The sequence below is a fragment of the Cupressus sempervirens genome, chromosome 11 (genome assembly GCF_028749045.1).
Source record: "Cupressus sempervirens isolate cs-2001-9-10 chromosome 11, ASM2874904v1, whole genome shotgun sequence".
Lineage (NCBI taxonomy): Eukaryota > Viridiplantae > Streptophyta > Pinopsida > Cupressales > Cupressaceae > Cupressus > Cupressus sempervirens.
Window position 1 is genome coordinate 357,834,299 of NC_143128.1, and position 18,441 is coordinate 357,852,739.

Below are 18,441 nucleotides of genomic sequence, written 5' to 3' on the forward strand. Positions count from 1 at the left end.
CCTAGTGTCATATGTGTGAGAAGTTGTATAAACTGTGAGCTGATAGTGCTATTGTAATTATGAATTAATCAATTATCTTATTATAATTAATTGGGAAAGCCTTGAGGTTGACTCAAGGAATTATTTTGAAGATACGGTATAAAGGAAAAATATGTTTTCCTTGTTTGTAAGTAGTGTTGTAATCATTGTATTGAGTGTGAAGTGCAAAAAGGAGTAGAGTGTTTGGTGAATGGGAGTAAGTGATTCAAGGGATTATTGGATGTGTGATTTGTGATCTGGTTACAAGATCAGAACGAGTAGAAGTCCGGTTGATAGGACAAAGAAAGAGGAAGGAGCTGTACTATTCATTTCTATTATTCTACAAGGAATAATTGTTGTCACAAAAGTTTGCACCCTTGTCCAAAGTTTTTACCTAAGGACAACCTTGTAAAACATGGAAACAACCTCCAAGTTGTGGGACTTGAGCAACAAGGCTGTTTCTGGAGAAGGCCGACTTCCTTTGCTATCAAGATGCACCTAAACTATGCATGGAGAGGAAAAGGGAAGAGGAATATATAAAAGCAAGCTACCTAATCTATTTTAAGGAGGCGATGCCGCAAAATAGAGTGTTTAGACCAATCTTTGCCCATACGTGCACAGTGCAACTATCATGACAATTCGAAGATATATAGATTCAGACTTGTTTTAACCCAATAGCCACATGCAGATTAGGCAACCAAATGAGTGGCACAAGGAAGAAGAGATTCACTTTATATTATTCGTAGGCCGAAAGAGATACAAACATGTAGGTTACAAATATCCACGGTACATCGAAGAGAGGCAAATAAAGTTTGCACAGTACATTGATGGTTGAAAGAGATAAGACAGTGTCATATAATTTAGAGGCAAAAGGGAATTTATAGTAGTATGTCAGAGCGATACCAGAGAAATAGAGAAGATCCAACCTTAAGAAAGATTACAGAATATGCTTTTATAGTGTAAGCATAACTTAAATAGCTTCCACCCTAAGATAGAACTTCAACAACTGCATCCAAGTTTGCAGAGAATAATTATTGCAAAACTGAAAAAGATCTTATCATAGTACAAATCTAGATGCAGGAATATCACTTATTCACCAAACAAATCTCTGAGAGAATAGGAATGACGACCATTAACCTTTTGACTGAGTAGATAGATCAACAGGCAGCAATGGAGTGTTCCTCATACTTATTAAGCTTGGGGAATGATGAAAGTGGTTGCAGGAGATTGAAAGATCAGATTCGTCATCAGAGAGCTACTTATTCCTTGTTACCAGCACGCCAAGTCAGAGAAAAAAATGCAGGTCAACCATAGTCAACTGTCATTCTGTACCTTTCTTGCTACCTGATTGGTCGAAGACTTCTCTTTTTCTAGCTCGATGGGTGAAGCTCCTTATATTTTTGGTCAATGCTGGAACTTATGATCCTACGATTGTCAACTGTGCTCAAAACCCTTCATGTCACCTTTTGTTCATAACCTTGACTTCTACGATCTTATAATCACTTATACTTCGTAGCATCGAGCCCATCATTCTACTTATGATCCTTCAACAACAAAACCTACAATCTTACAATAGAACGATGACACGATAACACCCTTGGCGTAAGGTCGTGGTACCATCAATCTCCCCTTGCGATGTTATGGGTGCCGTTGATTTGATCTTCATGATCTTATGATCGTAGTCTATCATAAAATCAACAGCTGCAACAATAACCCCTACGATCCTACGATCATGGTTATCTTTTTGTCATGACCTCGGTGGTCTTCTTATTTGCACTTGTGATGTAGTGCCTGCCCCTAGTTTGCATTTCTATTATCATTGCCAAACTCTTTTAGGTCAGTTTTATGTTTAATGATTAGTATTATTGTTTTGAGATTATTAGATATTGTTTCATATGCAGTTGATTTTATAATCAGATTACTTGATACTCTACACTTCATGTATGTATGATGATTAGTACAATGTTTTTAGTTATTGATGATGATTAGTTAGATGGATTATTATGTGTCTTCTTATGGATACTTACCCCATACTGCATGTGTATGGTGTGCGTGTTTGTTTTTCTTTATGTATGACATTTCTGATGTGGTTAAGGAAAGGAGTCATAATCGCTAGTCAGGATCTACACGATGCACCACTTCCTGCCATTGCCTGTTTAGCTTAGAATATTGTGTCTGTAAATGCATGGATTTTATGTAAGTTGCAAGTACCGGGTATGGACTTCCCTGAATTGCTAGGATGAGCATATCCTATCGCATTATCTCAATGGTAAGAGAGGGGAGATAAATTCTTAAGTCCAAATCCCAAACCTTTAAGCCATTTTCCCTAATTGAAAATTAGGACAAGTATCTGAGTTGTGTACCTTCCGAATGCATCGAATGACGTTAATTTGTGATTAAAACCCTTTAGTTTGATTTTGTATGTGTTTTTCTATGATGGGTTTTCGTATGTTATTTTATGAGTCTTTGGTAAATTTTCTATTAATTGATTTTAATTAAAAGATTAAATTAATGATTTAATTTAATGGAAAATTATTATGATATTTTAATATTTAATTAATTGAAAAATTAATTAAATAAAAAAAATTAAATTTGAAGATAAAAAGTCATAAGTATAAATTTGGAACGTGATGATATTTATTTAATTTAATAATAATATATTTAGAGTTCATTTTTAAATAAATGCTAAATAATATTATTATTTAAGTTAATAAATAGTTATCAAATTTAATATTCAAAAATAAATTTAGAAGTGGAAAAGAAATTAATTTATTAAAAGTTTTAAGTTCGCATGGTGCGTGCATGTGATTAAAATATAAGAAATTAATTTAAAAGATAAAAAAAAAAGAGTAAATTTAATAATGATATTTTAATTGCATAAAGTGCGTGCATGAGATTAAATTTAATAAACTAATTAAAAGAAGCCAAGTAAAAAGTAAATCAAGTAATTTAATAATTCATTTGACATGCATGAAAAAGATAAAAGAAAAGATAAATAAAAGTTAATTTTAAATTGAGTTTGGTGAGTAGAGAGTTCTCTCATGTAAACGTACAATTAGTACCCCAATTTAAGGAGAGAACTCTTTATCACCACTTGAAGGTTCATTTTTGAGGGTGTGAATTTTGGGAGCAAATTTGGAAGTGAATTTTGGAAGGAAATTTTAGGGAATTTTTTAAAGAGAAGTTTTGAATAGAAATGAATTCTCCCACAATCTTTGGGTGGTTGTGTATTAGCATCAGGTTTAGGTAGGGTCTTGTGTTTTGATCACTAGATGAATTATGTAATTTGACATTCTTGTCTACTTTGTGAATGTAAAAAAAATTATTTTTCTCAAATTCGTTGTATGGATCTTTCCACCCTTCATTCTGAATCTTTGGCTATTCAATTCCATCTCTATATTCGAATTGAGAAACTATTTAGAAAACCTCGTCCTACAATTGAAAGAAATTAGTTTTAAATCGAGGAGGGTTTTGTTTAAAAAAAAGAAATTTCGATAGAAAATTTAAAATAAAGAATTCGACCAGTTGGTCATATTTCCTCTATCAGGTTAAAGTTGAAACTTACTAAAAATTTTTAATAAATATTAAAATCTTATTTGGGGAGGGGAAATTGTTTAAAAAAATATTTAATAAATTTTAGATAAAACAAAATATAATAATAATTAAAAAAAAAAAAATAAAAAAAAAAAATTAATTAGGGAGGGGCGGGTTTTACCCACCCCCTGCTCCCTTACCATACTTGGCGACTGTTAAAGCCATGTACATACGTGCGGCCGCCTACGAAATCCAATCGCACGACTCTTTTATTGCCTGCGGCTGTTATGTATACAACGCCAGTAATTAATTAAATTCAAGTTTGTTTTAAAATTTAAAAAGTGTTTTGTAATTTTAATATTATTATTTAAAAATAAATAAATATTATTAAATAAAAAATTTATTCACTGTTTTAAACTTTTAATAATTAATTAAAAATGTAGTTATTTAAGCAATTCATTATTAATCAGTTTAACATAATATACATATACATTATATTTTAATTAAATATAATTTATTAAATAATAAAGGTGGAGATTTTAAGTTCATCCTTATTAAAATTACAATTATTTTATGGAAAGAATAATGAGGATCATTTTTAATAACTTCTAAGATAAAATATATAAATTATCCTTAGAGCTTTTTTTAAAATAAAAAAATGACTTAATATATTAATGGGGTAATCTTATATCTTAATTAAATAAATGAAGGAGTCACTTGGTAGGATAATTTGAGAATCTTATGTAATTGAACAACATATTCTGAAACGAAAAATTGAAACTGTTATCTTAACCCAACCATTTGATTTCAAACAAATCAAAACATGTACTTGCATCTTGTTTCTATATGCTACTTGTATTTTGGGTTTGGGATTGACTAGATTGTTGACCAGTTCTAGGACGTCTACTAGAGGCTTGGGAGTTTTGTGAGTGTGGTATCATGTTGACTTGATCTTGATTACTTTTACTTAACTATGGTACGTGATGGTATGCTCTATGTTGAGTGTGTTTATATTGCTGATTACTATCTTCAATGTTTTTGTGGGATAGCGAGATTTATGCTATGAGATACTTGATTTAACCATTTTGAGTTATTAATCAATATTGTTGGGATACTTTCCAGTTGCTCGTTGAGAATCGATGGATATTGTGATTTATCTTTGATGCTTTCCAGTTGCTCATAGAGAACTGATGTTATTATTATGATTATCTTTATGATGCTTTCTAGTCACTTGTATAGAGCTGAGGTGATTTTACTATGATTTTTTGATTTGTGATTTTATGAGCCTAGGGTAGGTTATCTACTTGTAGTGTCGGGAAGTGACTTGTAATAGGGGCCGTGGCCCTAAGTGGCTGCCAGGGTAACCCATTGTAAGTTGTTTAATAAGTGCAAACATTACACTAAATGAGAGTAAAATGAACCTAATAAGAGTCTTTGTATGTTCTCACCCATGCCTTGCGTGCTAGTACAAACTTGAATTAGAGTAGAGAGAATGCTTGGTTGCGACCTTACATTCCGTAGTATGCCTTTTCAGTATGAGATGATACTAGTTGCTGCATAGAGATCACTAGGGACCCTGGGGTCCTGAGAGACTACCAAGGTAACTCCAACGTGATTCGTGCGATGACACTTGCCCTCTTACATAGTAGGTTTCCTACGTGTCTTGTGTGCCTTTGGGAATTAGATGTTGACCTATCTTGGAACCCTTTGAGTTGGAATACTTTTAGGATTTCTTGGACTTAGAGAGTATCTTGATATTTGGTTTGATATCCTATTTGGGACTTGAGACTATCTCCTCAGCGCGGTGGGAGTGGGCTATTTAGGTTCCACGTGGTCGGGTGGTAGTGCTTTTTACTCTTACCATTGAGATCCATCCGTAGTCACCGTAGCTGGAGCATTCCTTGTTTGCTTTTACTTTCATTCTATCTATGTATCATTATGATGGATGGTTATATTTCATGACGAATGTTTATATCTTTTATGATGAATGGATGTATCATTTATGGTGGATGGTTTCATTTATTTTCATTATACTTTGTATCATGGATCTGAGGAGGATGGTGTATCTTTAATTCTATTTCTACACATGTATATTCTTTTAAGCCTTTTGTACTTGTGACATGTACAGTGGATGATTGAGCATTCGCAATTTCATTTGCCAAGAGGCATTCAGAACAAATGTATATTATTTAAATGGACATTGAACTTTATAATTATTCTTTCATGTGGATGTGATAGTTGTTAGAATTAGTATTAATTAAATTTAAATGTGATTCATCATCATAGGATCCTTAAGAAATGTAACCTGTTATGTATGCTTTTAGTTGACAATATGTTATTGCTTCCGCTACTATGTGTTTGATGTGTATGTTATTCTTTCTTGTTACAAAAAAAATGCTACCAAACTTAGTAAAACTTTAGGTTATTTCTTTTGGATCCCTTGGTGGGGCATTACATGTGACCTTATTATAGAGGAATATCCTAAGATCAGAACACCCTGATGTCCGTCTAAAAGTGGCCTCCACCCCTTCTTACCTTGCAATCTTATGGCCATACGACTAACCTTCCTCTTCCTAGCATCGACAACTTGGGAAGTCAACCCCATGATACTATGATTGTTGACCTTTCATGCCGTCGAAATACATTCCTTTGACTCGCGATCCTACGAAATCTCCAATGTCATGCCAACTTGATGCTACGCCAATTCATTACCTCATGTCCTTAGAAGACATCCTTGCTGCGCCTACGATTCCACAATCATTGACTGCCCTAACATTGGGCAATACTTTTCTTTGGCTTATGATCCTTTGACTATTTTCTATGGTATGCCAACCTGACCACTTGACCAACAGGAGCCTCGTAGCATCTTAACACTACTTGATTTACCTGACAATCCTCCGATACAAGGGTTATCGTAAGATTGGGACCATATTATCTTGTTGTGACTCCGAGACTTAAAATATAACATGAAATGGCTCGAACTTAGGGATAACCTAAGGTTATAATGTGCACTTGTGCATGCTCAAATGTTGGATCTTTCAATCTTGTGATCGTTGGGTGGGTTTAAATATCTGAATTCAATCTTTTGGCAGAAGGGCACTTTTGACCAACAATAATATAGAGATCATTTGGACAGTGGTTTCATTGGTCTTGTCTTGAAGCTTTTTGGACAATGGGTCCATTTGTCTTGCACAACTCCTAACAAGGTTGGAATCTCCTAATAGAGATTCAAAGTCTCCTAATAGGGATTGATATGTACTGAATGTTGTTATAGACTCCTAACAGGATTCATCTTCTAACAAGGAATATTTATATTAGTACATCATCTTGTGGGTACCATCCCCACTAGGGTTTTCCCTCTAATCAAGGGTTTCACTAGTTAACATATATGGTGTTATTGTGTATGAGTAACTTGTGGTTTATAATTATATTGCTCATATAGTTAAAGTATAATAAGATTGATAATAGTGATATTACTTGGATAACTGATTCACCCCCTCTCATCTATATTGGTGGACTATATATTCTAACAATTAGTATCAAAGCATCAAATCCTTGAAGGAAAAGCTTAACAATTTTGGGAGATAATGGCAAGAAGAGTTAGTACAAAGTCAGATAGAGGAAATTTTGTCTCATAGAAGATAGAACTTCTTGGTAAGTTGTTAGATATGTGTAAAGATCCAAACATTGATTTTCTTGATCCAGAATCCTTTGTTGCACACAAAAGAATAGAAGCACAAGCAAATCCTTATCCGAAGAAGACACAAAGATCAAAGAAGGAATTGATCTACTTATGAAAAGAGAGCTAGGAGGTATGAAAATTTTCATTTGTTGGACATGTAAAAAGCTTGGTCACTTTTCATCAAGATGTCCTACGAGAGCAAGAAAATCTAAAAATAGTTCATTTTTTGATGATGATAATAAGCCTGAAATGGTTAAGGAAGAGGAAATAAAAGAAGAGTTAGCTCTGGTAACTATTATTGATGATGATAATATTGGAATTTTTAGACAAAATGTATAAGTTTTCTTTGAGACTAACAATGATCTGCAAAATGATGTACAAATTATTGAGCAAAGAGGAGAATGAACATCTGAACCAAGAGATGAGATAAGAGTTGAGTTGGCAACTCCTACCTCTAATAGAAACATGACAAATAATCACAATCCAGAGCAGATAATTGGAAACATAGACAAAGGTGTGATGACAAGAAACAAAGTTAATGCAGAAATATGTTTGATTTCTCTAGTTGAGCCTAAGAGTGCAGATGAAGTCTGTAAAAATGATCATTGGATTCAAGCAATGAAGGAATAATTAGATCAAATTGTGAAGAATGAAACATGGAAATTAGTTTTTGGACCTAAAGACAAGAATGTTTTAGGAACCAAATGAGTATTCAGAAAGAATATGAATGAGCAAGGTGAAGTTGTAAGAAACAAGGCTAGACTTGAGTGCAAAAGATATTCACAAGAAGGAATATACTATGAGGAGACATATGCCCCTGTAGCTAAAATGGAAGTAGTAAGAATGTTGTTGACTTATGTAGCGAATAAGAAGTTCAAAGTATATCAGATGGATGTTAAATCAGCCTTCCTAAACAGAGAACTTGAAGAAGAAGTTTACATTGAGGAGCCTGAAGGTTTCCCTCTAATAGAAGACAAAGACATGGTATGTAGACTAAAGAAATCTCTATATGTTTTGAAGAAAACACTTAGAACTTGGTATGCAAGGTTGGACAATTATTTGACAAAAAATGGATTTTCTAAAGGTATGATAGACAGTAACTTATATTTGAAAGAAATTGAGAATGGTTTGTTGACAATAATAATATTTGTTGATGACATAATATTTGGAGGTAATGGTGAAGCAAGTGATAATTTTTTTGAAGAAATGAATAATGAATTTGAGATGAGCATGATAGGATAAATAAAGTTTTTCTTAGAGTTATAGATTGTGTAGAATAGTGATGGTATTTTTATTTCACAAGCTAAGTATTTGAAAAACTTATTGAAGAGATTTGGCTTGGAAAGTTGTAAGCCCGTTGGAACACCTATGATAACTGGTCATAAGTTATCTAGCAAGGATGAGAAACCTATAGTTGAGCAAAAGAAGTATAGATCCATGATTGGAGGTTTGTAGTATCTGACTCACACTAGGCCAGATATATCAAATGCAATTGGGATTGTAGCTAGATTTCAAGCTGATCCTAAGGAGTATCATTATGCAACATTAAAGAGGTTATTCAAATAATTTAAAGGAACATCTAATTATGGAATATGGTATGACATATCAAGTGATTTCATTCTATGTATATATACTAATGCATATTGGACAGGCAATATGGATGATAGAAAGAGCACTAGTGGTAGAGCATTTTTTCTTGGAGGAAGATTGGTTTCTTGGCTAAGAAAGAAATAAGATTGTATTTCACAAAGTACTATTAAGACAAAGTATATAGCAACAAAAAAAATTGTAATCAAGTTATGCAGATGAAACAAATGCTGAAGGATATTAGGATTGAGTTTACAAAACTTTTTATTATATACTATGATAACACAAGTACAATAAGTATGTCTAAGAATGTTGTGTTGCATTCTCAGACTAAGCATATATCTAATAAGTATCATGTCTTGAGAGAAAAGACAAGAAAACAAGAGATTAGGTTAGAATATGTGAGTACTAAAGATCAGATTGTAGATATCTTTATTAAGCCCTTACCTAAAGATACATTTGAGTAGTCAAGAGCTATGCTTGGGGTTATGCCCTTGCCTACTTTTGAGTAGAAGATGTAGAGATTGCATCAGGCCAGTGGTACAAAACATTATTGTTAGATTGAACTAAATTCTGATGCTTTCTGTATAGGGGAGTATTTGTTATGAGATGAGTCATTGACGACTCTTGGTATTTGGTCTTGAACAATTTCTTTGGACACTTGAGTTGGATGAAGACTTGGAGCAGTAAATTGACATAATGAGGCCTTTATCATTGATGTCAATGGGGGAGAATATGCCTGAAAAACATCTCCTAAGTATGTATCGAGAGAAGAGTGCATGATAATCTTTACTTTTTTAGGGAGATTTAGAAAGATTCATGTAAGAAAGAAGGAGAAATATCTCTATGGGGGAGATATGTAACATGAGGAATTCTGATGTATGGTGAGTTGTTTATTGTGAACAATTTTTGATGATCCTAAGAAGATGAAGAACGTTGTAGTGTTCCAGAGGTTTTCAAATTTTATTGATGAAGAGGATTTGAAAAGATGAAAACAAAAATAACAATAGAGTACTATTTTGATATTCCTGGAACTTAGATGTTTTTCATCTATGTTGCCATCAATGCCAAAGGGGGATATTGTTAACATGAATGCTAATGATACTACATTGGGGGAGCATTCTAAGCATTAGAGAGTATTAACATATTGTATTCATGATTGTTTTGTTATTGATGTCAATATAGCAGTAAGTCTACGAAGATTGGTAAAGTAGTAGATAGAGATCTTAGTTGTATGGACAATGTTTTGATTGTTTAGTGATGCGCATCCCTGGACATGTTTGATACATTGTCCTGATGTGTAGATTCAATGCACAATACCTGAGTTGAAGGTGTACGAAAGATATGCCTAATTTACAAAAAGCAATATAGAGATAGAGTACCTAAGAAGTAGTTTCAGATGTTTGTATTATATCATTTGATAGAAATATAATCTGGAGATGTGCGGTCAACCAGTGATATATGACAGTTTGAGGATGATGTCAACGAATGCACAAAACCTAGTGTCACACGTGTGAGAAGTTGTATAGACTGTGAGCCAACAATGAGATTGTAATTATGAATGAATTAATTATCTTATTATTAATTAATTGAGAAAGCCTCAAGGTTGACTCAAGGAATTATTTTAAAGATATGGTATATAGGAAAGATGTTTTCCTTGTTTGTAATAAGTGTTGTGATCATTGTATTGAATACGAAGTGCAAAAATGAGTATAGTGTTAGTGAATGTGAGTAAGCGATCCAAGGGATTATTGGATGCGAGATATGTGATCTGGTTATAAGATCAGAAGGAGTAGAAGTCTGGTTGACATGACAGAGAAAGAGGAAGTAGAAATACTATTCATTTCTATTATTGTGCAAGGAATAATAAAAAGATCATTTGGATAGTGGGTTCATTGGTCTTGCCTTGAAGCTAGTTGAATAATGGGTTCATCTATCTTCCACAACTCCTAACAGGGTTGGAATCTCCTAACAAGGATTCAAAGTCTCCTAACACGGACATATATGTATTAAATATTGTTATAGACTCCTAACAGGGTTCATCCTCTAACAAAGAATATTTATATTAGTACATCATCTTGTGGGTACCATCCCCACTAGGGTTTTGCCTCTAATCAAGGGTTTCCCTAGTTAACATGTCTAGTGTTATTATGTATGAGTATCTTGTTGTGGTTTTCGATTATATTGCTTATATGGTTAAATTTTAATAAGGTTGATAATAGTGATATTAGTTGGATAACTGATTCATCCCCCCTCTCAATTATATTGGTGGACTATATATCATAATAATTATATGTATAATCGACCCTCTTGTGTGTCTACATGACATGATGTATCTATTTGAAAGTTTTCTTATGGACTCAGGTCCTGACCTATTTGTTTGTAATACGTTTTCTTTATCTTGGAATTTAGTGATAAGATGATCCCATATGTGGCTGAAAATATTGTATATAAGTAGGACAATGGTTATTTTTTAGAGGTGAATGATTGGTAGAAGCAACTTGGATTACTAGGGTGTGTAGAAGTTGTCATAATTTTGAGGAATGATTAGCTGCAAGCAAGTTGATGAGAACAACTAATGTATTTGACTTGTTAGCAATTGTATATTGACAATGGCTATTGGAGGATAAGGTTTATTTTAGTAATATCTACATTTGCAGGTCAACCTGATGATAATCTTGTGATATTTCTTCCATGTGTGTTTTTTTTCTTTTGTTTGTTTAGGTAGAAGTGCTATCAATTTTTCCATCAACTTGACATATGGATAAGTTCCATTACTTTGATGCATGGATAAGTGCCATCAGTTTTTCCATTAAGGACTATAACAAAAGACTTAAAAATTGAGAAGCTGAGAAAGGAAACCTTGTTGTGGATAGATGAGATAGATAAGTTTTTAAACAACATCGATTGCCAATTATACCAAGATGACGATAAAGAAAGGCCATAACCCGTTAATAATATATTTCAAAAATTGATGGAGATTGTGGTAGCTATCAACATCAAAAATAATATACATCAAATGTTCTATGTAAAGTATGATATGAAGGAGATGATGAATCATATCACAGAGATACAAAGGTTTGGTTCTCAAGTCACATCCTTCTGAAAGAGGCAATAAGATCATTTGAAGTTCACGAGACTTCTCAATTTTGAAGAATTTGATGAAGTGATTGAAAAATTATAAGAGGCTATTTTAGGTGTGCTTCTTCAACATTAGTGTTGTTAATTGGTATTTTTATTTTCATTCTTCTCTAAAGTCAATTGATCATTTTCCTTGTAATCCCAAAAATGCAAAAAAAAAATCATGTTTTTGAGGGAAAACATTTTTTGAGGTTATAGATTGCATGAAAAGGGTAATTTTATTTCAAAGATATCTCAATAAGTTGCATGATACATCAACACATTTTTCCATCAATTTTGGGCATTAAAATTGAAGTATGAGTTCAATACAAAGGCCTTTTTTTTCAAAAATTGGTGGAAATACAATCTTTCTTTACAAATTCAAATGTGATTGGATCTTGTTTTTGCTTGAGTTTTCTATAAAAACAGATGGAATCCATGTCAACATAATAACTAAATATTTAGGAATGTTTCGTTGTACTTGAATTGTAGATTTATTTTTATTTCACAATTTTTTTATGGCTAAAATACTAGTTATGAGATGCATAATTCATGGATGAAATTTCCATATAAGCTCTTTATGTGAATGTAATTAGGGTCATATATTTTACAATAGAAACTCAATAGGATGTGTGTTGCATTTATCGTGTAAAAGTATGCCATATGTAGGAAATTCTAAAAAAATATTTTCACAATTTCAAGAGCCCATTGTGTTTCCTTTGTGAATGATCCTTTGAATCATTAAATTGGTGTTAATCATTCTCAAATATATTCATCTTGTTGAATTTTTGGAGTGAATATTTCTATTCAAGTTCTTAAAGGATAAATTTGTCTCATGTGTTTGCACACATGAATAGCTTCACAATTTGATGAATTTTGAGAAAATATTTATCTTTTTATTTTCCATTAGTGATTGCAACTATCAAGTATGAATTGCAAGCTATTCTAATCCATGTTTTATGGGGTTTCTTATATCTCTCTAAAATTTAATATGCAAATTGGATTATTGGTGATTAATGTTCATTAGAATTTGATTTCAAGTAATTTTCTTGAAATCTCTTGTTACCTTCACTTTTTAATATTTTTTTTCTTCAAAAATTTGGTTAAGGATTTCATATTATATTTTAGTTTAAATTACATTTTAAGGAATTACACTCATTGAAAAATACAAAAAGAAGTGTCAAATTCATTGATTTAGCCTTCCAATGATTGAACTAGCAAAGGCCTCCTTGTGAAATTCATATTTATCTTCAATTGGAGCCTCCAGGTAGTTGTACCATTGCCTCAAGGAACTTTGTGAGTGATTCCTATCATTCTTTCAAGGGACAAATTCTCTCTTTTCCCCACAATTACATCATGTAAATACAACACTTAATAATAAGTAAAAAAAATCATTGTCAAAGGAAGAGGAATTGATGAAGATGCAAGTAATTAGAGTCAAATATTTAAAGTCAAATAATTTAAAATAAATGATTGAAAGAACACAAGGAAGAGATTGATGTATTCAACCTATAAAGAGACTTAATTTTGTATAATAGGGAATGCCAAGAGAAATGCAACATAAAATATACTAAGAGAATTACTTCCCCAGTTCATTGATTGCAAATTAAGAAGGAAGGATGCCTTTAATAGGTTCAAGAGGTGACTAAAGCACTAATTCAAAATAATATCATTATTTTCTTAGGAAATGTAGGATTAAGTGATAATTGACCTATTAGGAAAGACACTAAAGTATTGCTGAAAATAGATTGCAACAGATGAAGAACAAACTAAAACCAACAGAAACAAAAATTAGATGATGAAATAGACCTACAACAAAAATTTGAGTATAAAATGGCTAAGATAGATTGAGCTTTTCCATGTGTCCCAAAGAAAAGTTGAGTTTGGGGACGTGTCCTTGGTATTTTTAAATAATTTGTTATACAACTTGCTAGTCTTCCTATACTTCCTAGATCTAAAACTATGGGTCCGTAGCATGTTCTTGCACATGGAAAAAACAAAAAAAAGGACATGGATAGGGTTTTCCCTTGGTCACAATCCTATCTTATAATCAACTTTTATATATGAAAGAAATTTTTTAAGTAAAGATATTTACAAAAATTGTTGATTTACCATGTATAAACCCTCATAAATGAATGTAGAAATCATCCAAATTTATGAAGATAATTGTATGTTCTTGGGATCCAAATCCTTGACCTTGGGAATACAATGTAAAATCAATCATTCACTCAAAAATGCATAGATCTATAATTGACACTCCTAAATCTTGAATGTAATTATGCTTGATAATACTTGCAAAGAGGAGTGAAAAGGATGAATGAATTGATCTTCTTGCTTGATTTGATAATTCCTCTACTTGGATATAATGGAAGCGAAATTTGCAAAAAATAGAGATGGTGCCTTGGATTTGAATGATCTTAAAGATTGACAAGTTGGAAATATTTTTCCTCAAGTAGAATTGTGATATTGCTATCAAGATTTAACTGTGTAGTTTTTGAGTCAAACTCATTGACCCATGTTTCATGAGTAGTGATTTACATGAATCCATCTATCATGCGAATAAATGAAACACTTATAACGCATTGGATCTAGGTGATGCTCAATGAGGTGAAGCACCGAGACTTCCTTGAAGGTCACCCATCCCAACACTACTCTAACTTGAGCGTGCTTAACTACATATTTTCCTCCATGGGTAAGCCCAATCTACCTGCAACCTCATTTTCAAAACCTTCACCAAGTGTTGTTTCTTATGAACCATTCATTAGAAAGCCCCTTAATCTCATCAATTGATAAGTAGGTTCATAAGATGCAACACTTGGTGAAGGTTTTACAAATAGGGTTGCAAGTAGAGTGGATTTAACCATGGAGGAAACTCCGTATTTAAGCACACTCATGATGGAGTATTATTGGGATGGGTGACCTCACAAGAAGTCTCAGTGCTTCACCTATGTGAGAATCACCTAGATCCAATGAGTGTTAAGTGTTCCATTTATTCTCAAGAGATATGGATTCATGTGAATCACAACTCATGAAATGTGAGTCAATGATTTTGACTAAAAAAAACATAGTTAAATCCTGATAGAAATATCACAATGATCTTGAAGAATTAGAGATTTTGATCCTAGATTCTTTCCATAAATCTTGAATTCAATTTCTCTTTCTTGTTTGACATCTTGATAATTTGTCATAACAAATTCTTGCATATGTTTTATAATGTCAAAATAAGGTGTGATAATGGGTTACTAACTAACTCCATCATTTTGTGATTCAAATCTAATATTACCTAGCCACATATCAAAATTTAGAAATAAGACCCTGACATTTGATTTTAGGGAAAGTTTGGGTGCCAAAACTCAAGGGTAGGTTACCCTTGTTACCCTTGACATTCCCTAGGAAAACTAGGCTCAAATTTTAGGGGTGACCCAGGAAGAGAGAAAATAAAATGAATCTTGATAGGATGAAGAATAATGGGAATTTTTACCTTGTAATCATGGAAATGAGGCCTAATAGTTCCTAAAGTAGCCATTTATGGGTGCTACCTTTGTAGGACTATATATTTATCCCCCACTTTAGATAGAGTACCAGAAATGATCATTCTCATAGAAAAGATCATTCCATCAAATCTAAAACTAAAATAAGAGGCATTTCTTGGAAGAAAGAGAAGGAAAATAAGAGAAACACACATTATCACTAGCTTAGTAAGGGATATCCTTACTATATATTACACAAAAAATTGAAGTGCTAAAAAATATTACATTGAAGGTCTAGCAAGCTATATTATATTAGTCAATCTATACAAAATGGTTAGTCCTTAAGGAAAGTATTGAATCCATTAAGGGAACTGAAAAGGATGGTTAATCTTAAATAAATTATTGTCTACACAGGGATCTAGAATAATGATTATGCCTAAGAAAATTTTTTCTCCTTGGGGATAAAAAAGATGGATCAATCCTTAAGGATAAAGTTCTCTCTATTAAGGGACCTAATAGACAGATGAACACAAGGAAAGAACTGCCTCCTTGGCCATTTGCAAGATGATTTGTGTTGAATAATTGTGTACTTATGTGTAAAATGTAAAACATAGATTAGAGTGAATTATCCCATATTAAATAAATTGTAAATGCCTCAACAAGAGAAAATTATTTAACATAGCATACATGCACCAATAAGAAACACATCTAGTATGATATGCTCCCAAGAAAGGACAACTCAAGAGAACTAAACACATTATAAAATGTTGGAATAATTTAGAATAGCTGGGGGGGGGGGGAGTGAATTAGTTATCCATGGTCCAAATGTACAAATAAAAATTTTCAGTACTGCAACTTATTCTTATGCATGCATTGACCATTCAATATCTTAAACATATGCATATTGCTGTCCTATGTCAAAATAACTTTATAGAAATGTAAACATGCAATACTACAAAATTAGTCACACATTTTAACACAAGGATTTTACATGGAAATCCAATTTTGGAAAAATCACTAGTAACATGCTACCAATTTTCACTCTTATGAAGTGAGCTCTATGAGGAGCCAACCCTGTTAAAGGTTACAGTGCACACTGTTAAATGTAACCAAGTTAAAGGATTTCAATCACTCTATTAGGAGTGAGCCTTGTTAGAGGAATTTAGAATATTTCATTAGAATGTCACCTTGTAAAAGGATTTACTGATAATTGTAAGGTCAACTTTAATCCAAAGAATTTATCTAGACTGATACAATTTTTAGAGAGTAACAATAGGACTTGATTTGATAGCAATAACAAATCAATTGTAGATTACATATCTTATGTCCAGTCCTCCATTCTGCTTATTATTCATACTCTTTGTCTCTAATAGCTTTTTCACCCTTCAAGCCTTCATCACCTTAATCCTTCTTTCTTTGTATGCCAACTACAAACTCTTCTATTCAGTCACCATATGAAGCAACACCCTAGACTTCTTGTCTTCCTTAGGTTCCTGCACATGCCAACATTGCTTTTGGCCTGTTATCTCTATAAATAGAGAATTTAGATCTATTTCTACTTAACCACAATTGTCCATTCTAGGGTTAGGTAAGATTCAATGAATCTACCCATCTTTTTATTCCCTTCTATAAAATTCCTACACAATCCTCTTTCAATTCACCTCAAAATGGTTTATCTTGAATTTTATGCCACCAACTCATCATAGTTATCTTCCACAAACTTTACACAATTCAAGAAATCAAATTTGTCAGCTCAGATTCATTAAATCTTCAATCTAGCACATTTTAATGGCACTCAACAATAACACTCTATTTTCTAGGCACATCCAACACTAGGTTGCTTGACATCCACTAAGTCTTTACTAGTGCTTGACACATACTAACTTTCTTCACTCAACACCAACTATATTTCTCTTTCTTGAATCATACTAAACTTAATTCACTTGGCACCAAATAGATTTCTCTTGCTCGATACATACTGAACTTACTACTCGGCTTCAACTAATTTTCTGCTCGATTTGCACTAACTTTGCTCGCCCTACATTGTTTGCTTGGTTAGGCTTGGTAGAGACATTTTTTAACTAACCTTCTTCTAGTATTTTCTCAAGTATCCTTTGATTATAGCCTTAAGTAGATACACAATACACTATATCATCAATGTCTTTCTTGGTCTAAGTTCTCTTTTTATACACCATATCGCTCAACCTTTCTCTAGGTTCTCTTGTTATCCTTTCTTTTCAAATCCTCTTCATCAATCAATAAATTGATAGCATTTATACCAAAGTAAGAAATTGTCTTACCAAAAAGTAGTAGGTTTGACATTAGTGACAAAATAATGGTTGTTCCATGATAGGTTTCATCAATCTTCTTCACTTTAACAATCCCCTTTCAACATAAAAGAGAGAAAGAAAGGGATCTGGAAACTCTAGGAAGTATGATCATATGATAATATATGATATATTATATCAAAATGAAATCTCATCACACCCCAAAGGTAGTAGAGATGCATGAACAATAGAATATTAATAGACAAGAGTTACAAAGAAGAGACTTTTGAGACAACACCATGAAGACCAAAAAGAATACTTAGCTACAATTTCACATCATCTCCAAAAAAACATCACAAAGTAACATTTAGAAATAGTGACACATGCACAACATAACATGTAAAAACATTAAAAGAAGTGAGATAGAAGTAGAGGAAGGTTTACAACATTTTGATTCCCTTACAATCTTGCACTAACAAAGTAACAAGGATCATTTAAGGAAATCTAAACAAAATATATAAGATGAAACACATCATGGGAGAAACACATTACAAAAGGATAACTCAAAATCCACAACACAAGAGGATCTAGTCAAGCATATTTCATTCCCTTGTCTCAGTTTACAATGTTTTAGGAAGCTGGAAAACTCAAAAGAGGAGAAACATCAAGCATGATAGATAGAAAATTAACTAGTTTTAAATAAGGACCATGTTGTGAAGATAGGGTACTTTTTAACATAAATAATCCCATACATATCATCAAA